The sequence below is a fragment of the Taudactylus pleione genome, unplaced genomic scaffold, assembly GCF_031769625.1.
Source record: "Taudactylus pleione unplaced genomic scaffold, aTauple2 ptg000290l, whole genome shotgun sequence".
In the NCBI taxonomy this organism is placed as follows: Eukaryota; Metazoa; Chordata; class Amphibia; order Anura; family Myobatrachidae; genus Taudactylus; species Taudactylus pleione.
In genome coordinates this window covers 11,137,171-11,153,994 of record NW_028284692.1, presented here as the reverse complement: position 1 = coordinate 11,153,994, position 16,824 = coordinate 11,137,171, and the positions used below count along the sequence as shown (strand labels likewise).

At 44.7% G+C, this 16,824-nt stretch overlaps 1 protein-coding gene across 1 annotated transcript in view; it reads right to left on the bottom strand.

Moving 5' to 3' along the window:
* LOC148511899 (myosin heavy chain, skeletal muscle-like) overlaps positions 1-16,824 on the bottom strand; it is a 319,183-nt gene that overhangs the window by 186,758 nt on the left and 115,601 nt on the right. The gene's annotated exons all lie outside the window — the stretch shown is intronic.

Below are 16,824 nucleotides of genomic sequence, written 5' to 3'. Positions count from 1 at the left end.
AAACATTTCCTCTGTTTATTATAATAATTTCAAAACATAGGTCTAATTTTTTAATACACTCTCTTGTGAGCAAAAGCTCAGGAACAGATTAATAGCTATAGCAAACAAATGTGAGTACCCCATCAGGTTTTCAGTAAAGACACATAGATAAATGGGGTGAGTACCCCATCAGTTTTTTAGTAAAGAAAGACACATGGAAATTTGGACTCCAAGAGCATGAATGACAATGACAGCCGAAGCCACTGTCACTCCAAGCACCTTTGGTTCACATGGCACCACAGTGTAAGGTATGCACAAGTACAGCGAGAAGTCTCCAGTTAGTCCCGACTTCTTTACTGATGTCCTGATTCTGCTTGTTACTTAGGTAAAGGTCACGTAATCTCCCAACTCTCTCCTTTGCTAACGCATTTCATTCGGTATAGGAAACATGAATGTGCCGGTCTCCATTTAACTTGGTAAAGAATTCAGGACTAATAGGAGAATTCTTGCTGTTATTTGCACATATATCTGTGTTTTATATCGAATTGGTGGCCACCCACAATTGATTGGTACAGAGGACTTTCACTTATACCGCAAGCATAATTAGAAGAAGCGTGGTAGAGACTACCCTATACAGTGGTGCCATGTCAACTATAAGTTCCCAGAGGCAGGTGAGTAACAGAGGCTACCTTTGTCTATGTCTATGTCATTCATGCTCTTGGCAGTGGCAAATGCAGGATTTCTAGACGGGGGTTTCCAACTGCTTGATTTTAGAGTGAGTGTGGCCAGTCCATGAAGAGGGTAGAATTAGCACTTATCCAGCTTTAATATGCGTCATACAAAGTGTATTGTGTGTCATAATTCCAGCATATACAGGGCCAGCTATCACAGTAAGCCATTAGATGCGGCAGTAGGTCCATCCTGCCTGAGCTGCAGTGGCGGGCTGGGCCGGGGGGCAGGGTGCCATGTGCCCCCCGGGCCGCAGCGTCATGCGGGCCGCTGCAGTCTGTGTCACTGTGACACAGACTGCACCGCGTGTGTAGCGCTGACCGGACGGAGTCCGGTCAGCGCTACACAGCACAAACACACAGCCGCCGGAGCCGGCAGCTGTGTGTTTGCTGTAATCAGCAGCCGCTGAGAGTCTGTCAGACTCTCAGCGGCTGCCGCTGCTCCCACTGAGGGAGCCATCTTCCGGCTCCCGCAGTGGGTAATGGGAGAGCCGTCGTCATGATGACGTCTCTCCCATAATGCAAAGCGGCCAGAGGAGCCGGTGGAAGCGTCGGGACCAGGAGCGGGAGTTTCAGGTAAGTGTTTTTTTTTATTTTTTTATTAAGTCTCTCTCTACTAGGGGGGGGATTACTAAGGGGGCACTACCAAGGGGGGGATTACTATGGGGGAACTACCAAGGGGGGGGATTACTATGGGGGCACTACCAAGGGGGGGGGTTACTATGGGGGCACTACCAAGGGGGGGATTACTGTGGGGGCACTACCAGGGGGGGGATTTCTATGGTGGCACTACCAGGGGGGGATTACTATGGGGGCACTACAAGGGGGGGACTACTACTAGTGGGGGCACTACAAGGGGGGGACTACTACTACTGGGGGAACTACAAGGGGGGACTACTACTACTACTAGGGGCACTACAAGGGGAGGGGACTACTACGAGGGGCACTGCATAGGGGGGAGGGGACTACTACTAGGGGCACTACATAGGGGGAGGGGACTATCACTGGGGGCACTGCGAGGGACCACTGCTGGGGGCTCTATATAAAGGGCAATACTGGGGGTACTGCATAGGGGGGAGACTACACCTGGGGCCACTATTTAAGGGACATTGCATAAGGGTTACCACTATTGGGGGCACTGCATGGGGGGGTGTACTGCTACTGGGGGCACTGCATAGGGGGTACCACTATTAGGGGCACTATATAAGGGGCCTACTACTGGGGGCACTGAACAGGGGGGACCACTACTGGGGGCACAAGGGGCACTGCATAGGGGGGGATCACTACTGGGGGCACTACTGGAGGCCTGCATAAGGGTGTTATCTCCTGTGGCACACAGGGGCACTGCATATGGGCACTACGACAGGGGGCTGCCCCTAATCTTTATTTTTACCTTACATTAATCCCATATGGACCCGCCTCCTCCCTGAAACACTTGAGGGGGGGCGGCGCCGTAGCACGCACGTTCTTCAGGCACCGTGGCTACACGCTACTCCTCTGCCAGGGTCGCCTGCATGCATTTGCCCCCCAGGCTAAAAGTTGCCAGCCAGCCCCTGCTGAGCTGAATGTTTTTATTTTAGATGTGAGCACCATTCCAGAGTATTAGAGCAAGTCCAGGAGTCTGGGAGAAGCAGAAGAACCTAGCACTGCCCTGGTTATATATGTGCATATTGGGCTCTATAGCAGTGCATCCCTAACAGTGCATGTTTTCCAGATCTCCTAGTTGGTGCACAGGTTATTTATTACTGACTGACATGTTAAAAGATCTACAGGTGGTGCTAATTATTTCATTTGTGATACTGAGTAGAACATGCAGCAGTAGTATAATTCTTTTTTTTTAAAACATATTTTTATTGTAAAACCGCAATAAACAATATAACATGTTGATCAGAAAATGACAAGACATCAACAGGACCACAACAGTAATGTGCAATACAATGTATCCATGAGGAACGTAACAATACAGGAATTAAAATGGTGGTTCACCTGAAGACAAGGTTTCTTCATTATACCAGGCTGTAAGTTGAACTGCAGCTCGAAGCGTGTCTTTAACCTGAGGTGTTAATGTGTGAACATATGGAAGCCAAATATTAAAGAACTTCTCTGCTTCCTTGTCTTTATTAAGGGATAGTTCTAGCCAATCCATATTAAATAGGTATGTAATTCTAGGTTGTAAAAGACTGAGCGTTAAAGTGTCAGTGGATATCCATTGAGATAATATTGTTTTTTTCGCAGCTGCTGCAATCTTTGCTAGTAATAGACGGGCACCTCCAGGGGCACAGGATGACCCAGATGATGGTACAATATCCCACATAGCCCACTCGGGTGTTAGTTCAAAAGCAATTCCCAACTTGGTGGATATATAGGTGTGTACCAAGGACCAGAACCTCTGTACCTCCGCACAGTGCCACATACAATGCATTAGATCCGCATCAGGTTGACCACATTTAAAACAATTTGAGTCTGTGGAAGTACCTGTGATGAGTCTTAATTTGGGGGTGAAATAGGCACGATGCAATAATTTATACTGCATTTCCGCGTATGAAGCCGAAATTAATTGCTTATTAAGTCTAACAAAAGATTTAAAAATGGTGGATAGGGGTATGGTAGGGAATGTGGAATGCCACTTGGCAAATCCCACCGTCTCCACTTCCAAATTTATTTCCCGGCGTATATAGGTGTATAGCATAGAAGTGGAAAATGACATAGAGAGGCAGCGAGACAGCACATCATCCAAACCATTTTTCCCAGGTATAATGGGAATTTTAGGGAGTAAAGTATTGACATAACTACGTATTTGGAAATATATAAATAAAGGGATTTGGATACAGGGAAATTTTTCCTGTATTTGGTTATGAGAGTAAATAGTCATTGTGGAGAGATCCAATAATTGATATATGTAACGCAATCCCTGTGTGTTCCAGGTTTTGAAAGTCTGTGTTAGAAAACCAGCATCAAACCCTGGGTTATGGCCGATAGGAAGGAACAAGGAGACATTGGGAGGGACTCTCATTTGAGTTCTGGCTCGTCGCCAAGCCAAGCATGTAGTAGTAGATTTTGTGCTACGTGAGGTGGAAGAGACAAGGGTCGTGTGTGTAGCAAACTAGCTAATGGCATTTCAACACTAAAAGATTGTTCTATTAGCGTGTCAGCAAATCCATTTGTTCCTCTAATCCAGTCAATTGCGTATCGGTAATTTGACGCAATAGCATAAGATTTTAAGCAAGGGAGATTAATTCCGCCTAAAGCAGGTGGTTGGCTGAGTTTGAATAGTGAAATCCTGGGTTTTTTGTTCGCCCAAATGAACTTGCTGATCGCTTTGTTAATCAATTTTAAATCAGATTCTAAAGGAAGCAAGGGGAGCATCTGAAAAAAATATAAAATCCTAGGAAAAGATATAATTTTAATTAACTGACATCTACCGAGATATGAGAGTGGGAGATGTTTCCATTTTTTAAAATCTAAAAGTGTACGTTGTATTAAAGCAGGGAAATTGACTGAGTATAGGGCGGAGGGATGTGCCGGGATATTAAGGCCTAGGTATTTTAGAGTTGTTTTGGCCCATTTAAATGGGAAAGAATTTTTCCAGTTTTTTGTGACGTCCGAGTGTAGGGCCAAGGCCTCTGTTTTGTTATAATTTATCAAAAAACCAGAGGTAATATGGAAGTCTTTCAGGATATGAAGGAGTTTAGGTATGGCAGAATGTGGGTTCTCAAAATACAGTAATAAGTCATCCGCATACGCGGAGACTTTCAAAGTGTTATTTCCGATATTTATTCCCTGCCATTGTTGACATAGCAAAAAGGTGCGGATAAGAGGATCTATAGCCAGGTTAAATAATAAAGGGGATAGGGGACAACCCTGTCGGGTGCCCCTATGTAGTCTAAGGGATGGAGTATTCAGGCCGTTAACTGTTAGGAATGCTATAGGAGTGTGGTATATTGTTTTGAATAATGTAATAAATTCGGGACCAAAATTTTGTAGCTGGAAGATGCGCAGTAGATGGTTCCACGACACCCTATCAAAGGCCTTGTCAGCGTCGCAGCTGACAAGGAGCGTTTGGTTATTTCTCATTTGGTGAGATTTAGTTAATCCTGCAATCAAATGTCGGACGTTGATCACTGAGTGTCGTCCTTTCATAAACCCAGTTTGTGCGGTGTGTATGAGATGTGGCAATACTAATTGTAAACGTTGAGCGATAATACCAGTGAGGATTTTAAAATCCTGGTTGAGCAGAGATATTGGCCTATATGATTGGGTCAGCGTAGGGTCTTTCTCAGGTTTCAAGAGAAGGATAATTCGGGCCTGGTTAAAGTCTGGTGGTGTTGAGGCTCCCTTCAATATTGAATTATATAAGGAAACTAAATGAGGGGTTACAAGTGGATTTAATATTTTGTAGTACTCGGCACTAAGGCCATCTGGGCCGGGTGTCTTTCCGTTGGCCAGGGATTTGATAGTTAGAGCAACCTCCAACTCCGAAACAGGAGTTGTTAGGGAGTCGCGGGCCTCTTCAGAGAGGGAAGGTAGATTAGCCTCTTTCAAAAAGTTCATCCCCAGAACAGGGTTATCATCCTGTGCGGAGTATAAGTCTGTGTAATATTGTAAGAAAGAGGCCGCAATGTCCTCGTTGGTATGTAATGATCCTAGGGGACCTTTAAGAGAAAGAATGGGAGAGGATGTTTTCTGACTTCTCACTATATTAGCTAGCAGTTTGCCCGCTTTATTTCCCCAACGGAAATAGCGATGTTTCTGGAAATCTAGATAATATTGGGCTCTTTCAGTGCACAATGTGTCATATAAATTTTTGTTATTCAAATAATTCCGCCGTGTCTCTGTGTTGTTATTTTGCAGCATAATGGCATACGATTGTGATAGGGCTTTACTCAATTCCGTGAAACGTGTGTTAAGTTTACGGCGTTTATGGGAAACATATCCCATAATATGCCCTCTCACTACTGGTTTAGATGCGGCCCAAAACAATGATATGTCGCCAATATGAGAAGCATTATCATTATTATAATTAAGAAATTGTTGTTCTAAGTATTTTTTGAAGTCTGGAGAAGTGAATAAGTATGAGGGGAATCTCCAATTGAAGGAAGATGTTTTGGGGGTAGATAGTTGTAACGTGAACCATGTAGGCGTATGATCGGAGATGACTATGTTTTCTATATGAGATGTTTGAATCCTATTAATTAATGAGCTTGAGACCAGCCAGAAGTCCAATCTAGCTGAGGAGTGATGGGGGTGGGAGTAAAACGTGTAATCACGTGCTAAGGGGTGGAGGTGTCTCCATGGGTCTACTAGGGCGAGGGATTCAATTAGAAGTTGTAGCGTTGGAGATGTGCTGCCCCGCCACTCACCGGATGCTCCCGTTCTGTCCAGACTAGGAGAAAGAGTAGTGTTGAAGTCTCCTCCTATGACGAGGGCGCCTTCTGCCCAATTCTGGAGTCGGGCGTAGAGATCGGAGAAGAATGCATTGTTGTGACCTGTGGGAGCGTACAAAGTGACAAGCGTGATTAATTCACCTTCTAAATTCAGTTTAAGAAAGAGAAATCTGCCCTCGGTGTCCAGGATCGAGTCTACAACTGTGTATTTTAAAGATTTATGGAAAATCACCAGCACCCCTCTTTTTTTAGATGTGAAAGATGCAGCTGTATAATCTTTTATCCATGAGTCTCTAAAAGAGTATTGGGGTCACCCTGTCTCCAATGGGTCTCCTGTAGCACTGCTATGTCAGGTTTAAATTTTTTAAGTTGTTGTAGTATTTTACGCCGTTTAATCGGGGTGTTTAAACCCTCTACGTTCCAAGTTAAAAATCTTATGTTTTTTTGTGTTTTAGTGAGATCAGCAATAGAGTGAGACATTGTGTTATCCTATACCTGTCCTGTAGATCAAAAAAGTGAACCATCGTAAAGAGACCATCACGCTCTCAGTCCCAGCACGCAGAGAGCGCCTGCAGTAAAACTTTGAAAGTGCCATTACAGAAATACACATAACACAAAAACAAAAACATGACCTGCCATAATATATGGAATATAACAAACATAATGCAGTCTTACAATTTTTGAAAATTTTTAGAACCAAAAAATAAGGCTCTACGGGCCTATTTAAACCCAGTGAGGTATAAAAGTATCGATAATTGAAAAAAAAGAAATAAAAGAAAATAAAAAAGGGGATATGAAAGAGGAGGAATGGTAAATGTGCAAAAGGAAGGGGAAAAAACAACAAACCAGAGATTATCTTGACAATTCTGCTGTTGACGTTTAGCAGTTGTTGAAATAACCAGAAATCTTGAAAACAAGCATAAGATATATATTTCCAATAACAAACTCTCCATGTTTGCGATAGGAGACGGATTTGTACAATTAAATGTATCTTCTTAAGTCACGATATCATTTTGAGGAGTGATTTGGTCAGTTAGAGAGTCCAGAAAAGTCTTTGCAGACGATGGAGAATCGAAAAAGTGTTGTTTGCCGTTATGTAGGACTTTCAGCTTCGCAGTGTACATTAATGCAAATCTCAGTCCCAGATCAAATAATGCTTTACAAATAGTAGAGTATTCCCTTCTTTTCATTGCTACTTGATACGAGAAGTCCTGAAACAACAACAATTTGTGCCCCTGGTAGGTGAGGCCTTCTGATTTACGGTAGGCGTCCAGTATGCGAGTTTTGTCTAGGTAGTTCAACATTTTCATTATGACAGGCCTAGGTCTTCTCTGGTCAGAAGCACGGTCAGGGCCTATGCGGTGAACTCGTTCTATGATGAGGGTACTGGAAGAAGCCGAGCAATTGAGCTCAGAGGGTAACCATTAGAGACGAAATCCATGAGATCTCTTTGCTTAACAGATTCCGGTAGGCCTATTAACCTTAAATTGTTGCGGCGATTCCTATTCTCTAAGTCTTCCAATTTTTCCTGCATAGCAGAGATCGCTGATTCCTGTGTACGTATTACGCTTTGTGCCTCTGTTAGCTCATCTTCAACATTGGAGATACGTTGTTCTGCTTCCGTAAAGCGTCGACCATGTTCCTTAAGTTGCGAAACTGCTGATTCTATAGCTTCTTTGAGACCGGCCAGTTTTTTGTCAAGCAAGGGAGAAAGAAGCTCGGATATTTCTTGGGCTTTAGCTATTGAGGCGGTACTAAATTGAGTCGAGTTAGAGGCTCCGTCCAGGATATTGTCAGCTGGAGGTGAAGTAGGAGAGTCAGGAGATGATGATGGAGCTACATTTTTGTCTTTCCCTTTAGTAGTTTGACCTTTAGGTGCACGCTGTGGTCTGGCCACAAACTTCTCCATGGTACAGGGATGTGACGTGCGATTTAATCAGGAGCCACTAGGGGGAGCCCCAGGTGTTCAGGATATATATGACACTGGGTCTGTAAATTAGAACCTATAGTATGGCTTGTGAGCACTATCTTTGGACCAGACAAGACAAGATCACAGTATGAGGACCCAGCAACACCACCCTGCTCCCTGGTATGAGCAGCAAATAGAGAGGATTGTGAAAGGAGGTAAGCGCTGGCTGCAGCAACTTGTTCAGGTCTCAAAAATGGCGGCCGCGGGTGATGTGTGGCCAGCGGGGAGCTTATAACTGAGGAACGTCCCTGAAACGGTGTCCAGGCGTCCCGCTTGTTCCTCGGGTCTAATGGTAGCCCCGGTGGCTGTTGCTGGAGGTGGGGAGGGGAGAGATTATGCCCGGCCGCGATCCAAGATGGCGGCCGCGGGCAGTGCCGCTTTTCCAATGCGGCTGTACTCCGGTGTTGTGGGGCAGTGCGGGGGGCCGGGGCATGCGCCGCTCTTACCCGCGTTATCCTAGAGACCTCAGGGTGGCTTTAGGTGAGGCAGTGAGTCTCTCCGGCGGCGCTATGTCTTGGCTATATGGAGCCGGCTTGGGAGCCCATTAAAAGTGCGGCCAGGTCGTTTGGTCCGCCCACCGGAAGTCAGCAGTAGTATAATTCTATTACATTACTATTTCTATTGTGGTCATGGTGTGGGCTGGGGAGGGGGGTTTCCAGGCAGACGGAAACCCGCCCCCTGCGTTTGCCTATGCTTGGAGTACAAATTACCATGGACAGACTTCATTGATCTATGCAACTCTGCTAAAAAAATTTTTATCTGTCTCCCTCATTATCCAACACTTATCAAACTTGAGTTAAACAGAATGGTGAAAACTTTGTCTACTGTAACTCTATGCAGTGGCGTAACTATAAATTTTGCTCCCCCATGCCAAAAAAGTTTCAGGCGCCCCCTTCCCCGCCCAAAGATCAAACACACCCAAAGATGACGTTAAAGGTGTGTGGTTACATTATACAGTAACGTGCCTTACACATTATGACACACTAAGTAATGCCACTTATAACACAGTGTACCACACCGGAATGCCCCTTACAACACATTATGCCACACAGAAATCCCCTTACACATGCCACACAATAATGCCACGTATAACACATAATGACATACAGTAATGCCCTTATAACAAATTTATGCCACGCTGTAATGCCCCTATTTCACATTATGCCACACTGTATTGCCACATACAACACATTATGCCACACAGTAATGCCCCTAATAGCACATTGTGCACACAGTAATACCAAATACACATTATGTCAAACAGTAATGCCCATTACATTCCACCCTGACAGATCTACTTCACCAACCCTCCTCTCTGCTCCTGCCAGTCTGTCACCTCAGCTCAAGACAGGTTGCACAGATTTTATGTCCGTGTAGAACCAGATTATTGGGAACATAGTTTATAACCTGTAAACTGCGTATATATCAAGTTAGTGCCCCTTATACAGTGTCCCCTGTAGTTGTGTCCCTTATGTAATGCCCCCTGTAATAGTGCCCCTTATGCAATGCCCCCTGTAGTAGTGCCCCTTATGCAGGGCCCCCATGTAGTAGTGCCCATTATGCAGGGCCCCTTGTAATAGTGCCCCTTATGGAATTCCCCCTTGTAATAGTGCCCCTTATGCAATGCCCCCTGTAATAGTGCCCATTATGCAGGGCCCCCTGTAGTTGTGTCCATTAAAAGTAGTGCCCCCTGTAGTTGTGCCCCATATGCAATGCCCCTATACTAGTGCCCCTTATGCAATGTCCCCTGTAATAGTGCCCCTTATGCAATGCCCCCTGTAGTAGTGCCCATTATGCAGGGCCCCATGTAGTTGTGCCCACTATGCAGGGCCCCCTGTAGTTGTGCACATTAAAGTAGTGCCCTCTGTAGTTGTGCCCCTTTTAGTAATGCCCCCTGTAGTTGTGTCCCTTCTAGTAGTGCCTCTTTTAGTAGTGCCCCCTGTAGTTGTGCCCCTTCTAGGAGTGCCCTCTGTAGTTGTGCCCCTTTTAGTAGTGCCCCCGTAGTTGTGCCCCTTTTAGTAGTGCCCACTGTAGTTGTGGCCTCCCCAAACCTCTCTCTCCTTCCCCTCCCCTTCCCTCACTTACCTGACTTTGCGCGCTGTCATCCGCGTTGTCTCTCCCGCTGCCACGCTGACCGGATTTAAATAGATCCAGCAGACGCGGCCACGCAGGTTCCCCAGGTCGCGGGTGACGTTATGACGTCACCCGCGCACTGCATTACTGGGAACGCTGGCCTCTGAAGTGATCGGAGGCTTCCTTAGCCTCCGATCATTTCAGAACCCAGCGCTCACAGTTGCAGTGGCGTAACCACTGCCCCCGTCGCCCCCAAGCTACCTGGCGCCTCTAAGCCACCACGGGGGCTGCGGGGGCAGTTGTTACGCCACTGACTCTATGGTCTTGATATTCAGGCTTTATAAGGAGCTTTATAATGTGCCTCTCCCAGAACTGAATCATCTGAAGGGTTTTATTTCAGAATGTTATCCATCTAAAAGCTAAATTCTACAGATTTTACTACAAACCAATTCTCTCTACTGATATGTGCAATAATGTTCAGGATTACGTAACAAAAATGTTGATTTTGGTATATATTTTTATTCTATAATAATTCCAAATGGGTTGAGGACTGGATACTGGCGCTCGAAATCCGGCAGTCAGAATCCTGATGCCGGCATCCCAACAGAGTTAAGATACCGACACTTGTCGGACAGTATCCTACTCCTCCCCTTCTCCCACCCCCTCCCTCCAGATGCCTGAACCTAACCTCCCCCTAGTGCCTAAAACTAACCTCCCCTCCCTGCACCCTAAACCTAACCCTTCCCCCTTAGTGCCTAACCCTAACCCTCCCCCTAGGGGTGTGGATTGAAAGATCAAAGTAAAAAGGTCAACAATGTCTAGATAGATGGACAAAAGGTTGTCAGACTAAGGGTCGACAGGTACAAATGGTTGACATGGTCAAACGGTTGACACAAAAATGGTCAACACTTTTTTTCTAACCCTAATCTTCACCCTAACCCTCCCTTTGGTGCCTAACCCTAACCCTCCCTCCTGGTGACTAACCCTAACCGTAAGGGTAGGTGTCTGACCCTAACCATCCCTTCTAGTGCCTAACCCTAACCTTCCGGAAAGTACCTAACCCTAACCCTCCCACCTGGTGAGTAACCATAATCGTCGGGGTAAGTGCCTAACCCTAACAAATAAAAGTATTGCCCATTTTTGTGTGTCAAACTTTGACCCTGTCGACCATTTGTACATGTCGACCTTTAGTGTGTCAACATTTTGTCCCTGTTGACCTTTTGTCCATGTCGACCTATTGACTGTCTAACATCTGGTGTATATCTAGACATGTCTACCTTTTTACTGTCGATCTACAGACCAGAACCCCCCCCTTAGTGCCTAACCCTAACCACCCCCCTAACCACAGTACTTATGGTCAGGATGCCGGAGCTGGGATTCTAAGCACCGGCATCCCGACTGCCGGGATATTGAACGGATCGTGGCTAGACTATTCTAGCTATGTAGATTTATTTGTTTTCTTTATAGAATTATCTTTGTAAAAGTATTTCGTTGTGTTTACATTTATTAGCGCTGGGCTCTTAGAAATTTACCCCAAAAAGCTCTTATGGCCCGTACACACGGAACGTTCAGACAACGATCAGATATCGTTGTCTGATCGTCCTGCATGTGCTGGATGTTCGATATCAAACATCCAACACATGCACCAACTCCCAAACGTCTATAACGACCCGCGATCAACAAGCGCAGGTCCCTATAGTAACCACCTGGTCGATATCGAAAAGATTGGTCTGCATGCAGGGATGATGGTCGATAGTCGATATCGACCTTCCGTGCCCGCGCATCGACCATCGTTTGGGGGTTGGAAGGGCCCAAAAAACAGGAAGATATGATCGATAATGATATATCGATATCATTATCATTCTTATCGTCCTGTTATATCTGACCGTGTGTACGCACCATTATACCTAAACAGCCTTCACACAAACAAAATAAAAACAATAGTTAATAATATCACATGTAGGGACTCATGTTGCATTGGACACATTTTGCGAGTTTAAAATTGTTATTACCATGTAAAATACATTTAAAGACGCATCTACAACATTAAAGCAATAATTAAGTTAATTAAATAGGGATATCTGTTGTCATCCCCTTTATAAAATGAAATGGGAATTTGGTTTTGTGCCCCAAATCAAATAGACTGTAGCAGCCATAATGGGAGATATCATGATGCATTTAGTCAGTCAGAAGCATCTGCTGATCCCCATCATCACTTTGTGTGTATATTGCGCCAGGGGTGGAAAATAGATGCATATGACAGATGCATATACATTCAAATTGTGGTCTTCATGGGATGCATTAATACGATCTTGCCCATATTGTACATTGGCTGTAACTTGTACGCCATAATCCTCTGCAATAAGATGTAAACGCAAAATGTATCTGAATCTACATAGGCATAATTTTCTGTGGCCTACTCCACAGTACATATTAATGTGCGTATGACCCTGTCCTGGAATGTATTCCTGACGACGGGGCCAGGAGAGCCTTGAAACGTTGAAACTACATTAAATCTTTTGATATCAGAAATCCTGGAGTGACGCTGTGTGTCCTGTCACGTTTAGTGACTTTGCACTTCTCTCTCTCTCTCGATATATATATATATATATGCATATATAGACAATTTATAGTTATACAGGAGGTGGAGGTATAAAAACATAGACAATTTAATACTGATTACGCACACTTTTATGCACACCCAACAGTCCACACAGACTCCTAGAAACAGGCTAGATAGGTATTTATCTACAGCAACTGCCTTTCCAGTAGAGATTTATTTTCTCACAGGTAATCAGATGTCCCCAGGTGTTATACTGAGGATAGTAGGACAGCAGGTGGCAGCAGGGAGAAAGCTGAAGTGGAAATCAGGTGGCAATATACCAGAGTCAGGTGAAGTATGCTTATACTCAAAAGCAAGGGCTGAGATCAGGTTACCAACAGGTACTGTAAGGAATTAACACAGGCATTATCTGGAAAGTATGCAGTCAGAACCAAGGATTGGACTGGAGCTTAGGGCAAGGTGCAGGAAGATCAACAGGACAGGAGCAAGCTGGAGGTTACTTGTAGCAGGAATTGAAACAGGAGAGACAGGATTGAAAACAACAGGCAGGAAGGTTCAGGGAGCCGGTCACATTTATGACTGGCATGGACGCTATAACTGGAAGGGAGGCTAATGCCGAGTAAACACTAAGCGATATGTCGCCCGATCCGGCGGACCCGATACATCACCCGATTCAGTGTGTACCCGCAATGTCGCTGACGATGTGCGATGTGTATTGTTAGCGAATACAGCTTGGCTCCTTCCGTCGCTTCGTTGCTCACGGCATCGGCAAGTGTGTATGCACTTGCAGATGCCGACACGCCGCCGGGTCCAGTCGTTAACGAGGTTGGTTCACACTAGACATCGTCTAATGTGTACCGGCGTTAAGTCCTCCCTCCCTTTTACCTTCCCTGGGGCCAATCAGACCAAAACCCCCTGCAACTGACATCACATGGCGTCATGCAGCGTCTCGGTTGCTAATAGCGACCCAGCGGGGAATGTGAGCCGATGCAGCTAGTGCAGTGGCTCATAACAGACGTATACTGTACATATAAACAAGGCAAAAACACGGCACTGTTAGGATTTTAAGTATTGAAAAAAAAAATGTTTATTTATACAGATCAAAGTTTCTGTATTATTTATAATACCTTTACCACTATCATCTAGATCAGGGTGGCCTGACTTTTGGACTCAGTGATCTACTTTTAAAACTAAATACCTTTGGTGATCTACCAAGCTCAAAAAAGAGGGCGTGTTATACAAAAAAGGGGGCGTGACCTCACAGCAAGGGACGAGGGGTCTGTCCTGCCGAAATAGCACATAGTATACCCAACTGCCCCCTGTATTAGAACCCATTATGCAATGCCCCCTGTTTTAGAGCCCCTTATGCATTGCCCCCAGTAGCGCCCTTTATACAGTGCCCCTTATGCAATGCCCCCATTAGTAGTGCCCCCTGTAGTTGTGCTCATTATGCAGTTCCCCCTGTAGTTGTGCCCCTTATGCAGTTCCCCCTGTAGTTGTGCCCATTATGCAATGCCCCCTGTATTAGAGCCAATTATGCAATGCCCCCTGTATTAGAGCCCATTATGCAATGCCCCGTTTTAGAGCCCTTATGCAAATGCCCCCTGTAGTGCCCCTTAAACAGTGCCCCTGGTAAGGCTTGATGACAGGATTTGCATTGAATCGCCTAATTGTGACCATAATGAAGCAATCACATGTTACCTGGTTGCCCCCTTTTGGATTCTCCTGACGTGTTATTGCTGAATATAATATTAACAGCTGTGAAATGTCGACATTGACAGAATGTTGACATTTCCATTAGGGTTAGCGTTAGGGAAAGACTCAAAATAAAAGCCCAGTGTTGACATTACATAACTGTTGACATGGTTAATGTCGACATTATGAACATGCCAACATGTTCAATGTTGACATAACAACCATGTTGACATTCTCCTGACAACATAATGAATGTCGACATTGTGAATATCAACAAAATATACCACAACCCTGACAGTGCCATATTTTTGCCTTGCCTACATGGAAGTCTTTAAAGGATTCTCATCCATGTGTCATTCAGTGTCCACCCTATATATTTATTATTACAATATTTATTTGAAGAATGTGGGAGAGTCTGATCTGGTGCAGTAGGGAATTCCATAGGTGTGTAGCCGCACAAGAGAAGTTTTGTGGCTGATAGTGAGCGGTGGTTACCAGTGATGAGACAAGGCGCAAGTCCAGAGGACGACTAAGAGGGCAAGAAGGAATGGGTGTTGTTATTGAGGACTTTGTAGGTAAGGGTGTGTAAGTTGAATTAGATCCTGGAGGAAACAGGTAACCTGTGTAGGGATTTGCAGCAGATGTGCAGCAGCAATAGAGGAAGATCAGTCCTACTGCAGCATTTGGTATGGATTGAGGTGGGGATAAATTGGTAAGGTCAATACCAGACAGGAGAGTTTCCAGTTTTCAAGGTGGAGGATGATAAGAGTTTTGGTGAAATAGGAAAAAGAGGAGAGTGTATTCTAATGGGATGTAATTGGCATCCCGGCGGTCAGGATGCCGGCTCCAGAATACCAACACTAGTCAGAATCCTTGCGCCAGCATCCTGACTGCGACATCCTACTGTAAGTATTGGGTTTAGGAGGAGGGTTAGGGGTTAGGCTGTGGAGGAGAGGGTTAGGTTTAGCCTGCGGGGAGGGAAGGTTAGGTTTAGGGCTGTCGGTATCCTAACCCAGTTGGGATGCTGGTGTCGGGATTCTGGGAGCCAGCATCCCGTATCCAACCCATTCTAGCTATATTTTAAAGATGGAGCAACAGGACTGACAGACTAGATTTGGAAACAGAGTATGACACCAAGGCAGAGGGCTGGTGTTACTGATGAGGGATACTGTATGTGAGGGGAAGTAATAACTCTGGGACGAGGGAAGAAGATAAAGCTCTGCAATGTAAATGTTAAGCATTTCTAATTACAACATACAGAGTATAATCATGGAATCAGTATGATTTACCACCGGCAGTTCAAATCTCGACGCCGGAAGACCGGAAGTGAAGATCCCGACAGGGTAAGTAAATTAACTAACCCTAACCATCCCCCCCTAACCCTCCTTTAGGGGTGGCTAAACCTAACCTCCCCCCTGTGAGTGCCTAAACCTATCCCCCCCCTCCCCGCAGCCTAAACCTAACCCTACCGGGGGGGGGTTCCTAGCCCTAGCCTCCTCTCAAGGGTGCCTAACCCTAACTCCCCATTCCCCTAGTCTAACCCTCCCGGGGTGGTGCCTAACCCTAAGTCCCCCCCGGGAGCCCCTAACCTAACCCTCCTCCCCCGTGGCTGTCTGCGCCCGGCTTACATTCATTCAATATGCCGGGTGTCAGGCTCCCGGGGTAGGGATAATTATAGGCATCGGGATTTCTACGCCTATCATTATAAACCCCTGCCGGGATTTGACAGTCGTGAAGCCGGCGGTCGCCATTTCGACCGTCGGCTTCCTGACTACATATTATAATAATACCAGAGATAGTATAAAGCAATACAAATAGATTAGTTGCCAGTTAACACCTAGAAAACAAAGTTACAATATGATGGATTAAAGGCAAATTAAATCATATAAGATTAATATATACTGTATGTACAGTTTATATGCATGTTTGTGTATATATTAAATATTAATATATTATACACAAGTGACCTTAAAATTTGCATAAGTTCTTGTAACAATAATATCAATGCAAAAGATTCTGTTGTCATAAACTTTTCAATGGGTTAACTGAGATGTCATCACTTTTGTGTTCATTAGGCAAAATTGTATTTTATGAAGGAATAATTCACAATCTGATATAAATCCTTATGGATGGTCAAATCATCTCAGATTTCTGTGACTTGTTTAAAATCACTCATCTTGCAACCTTTATTATTATTATTATTATTAATAATAATAATAATAATAATAATAAATAATGATGATGATTATTATTAATTACTATTATAGTCTTCATAAAATGTTTGCTACTGACCAGATGAAAATTAAATGAGCTGCACTCAACTTACAAAATGAACAAAATAATAAAGCTCAAGAGTACTGTACGTACATTGCTCTCCATATCTAAAGAAGACTAAGGGGTCTATTTACTAAGCTGTGAACGGTGATAAGGTAC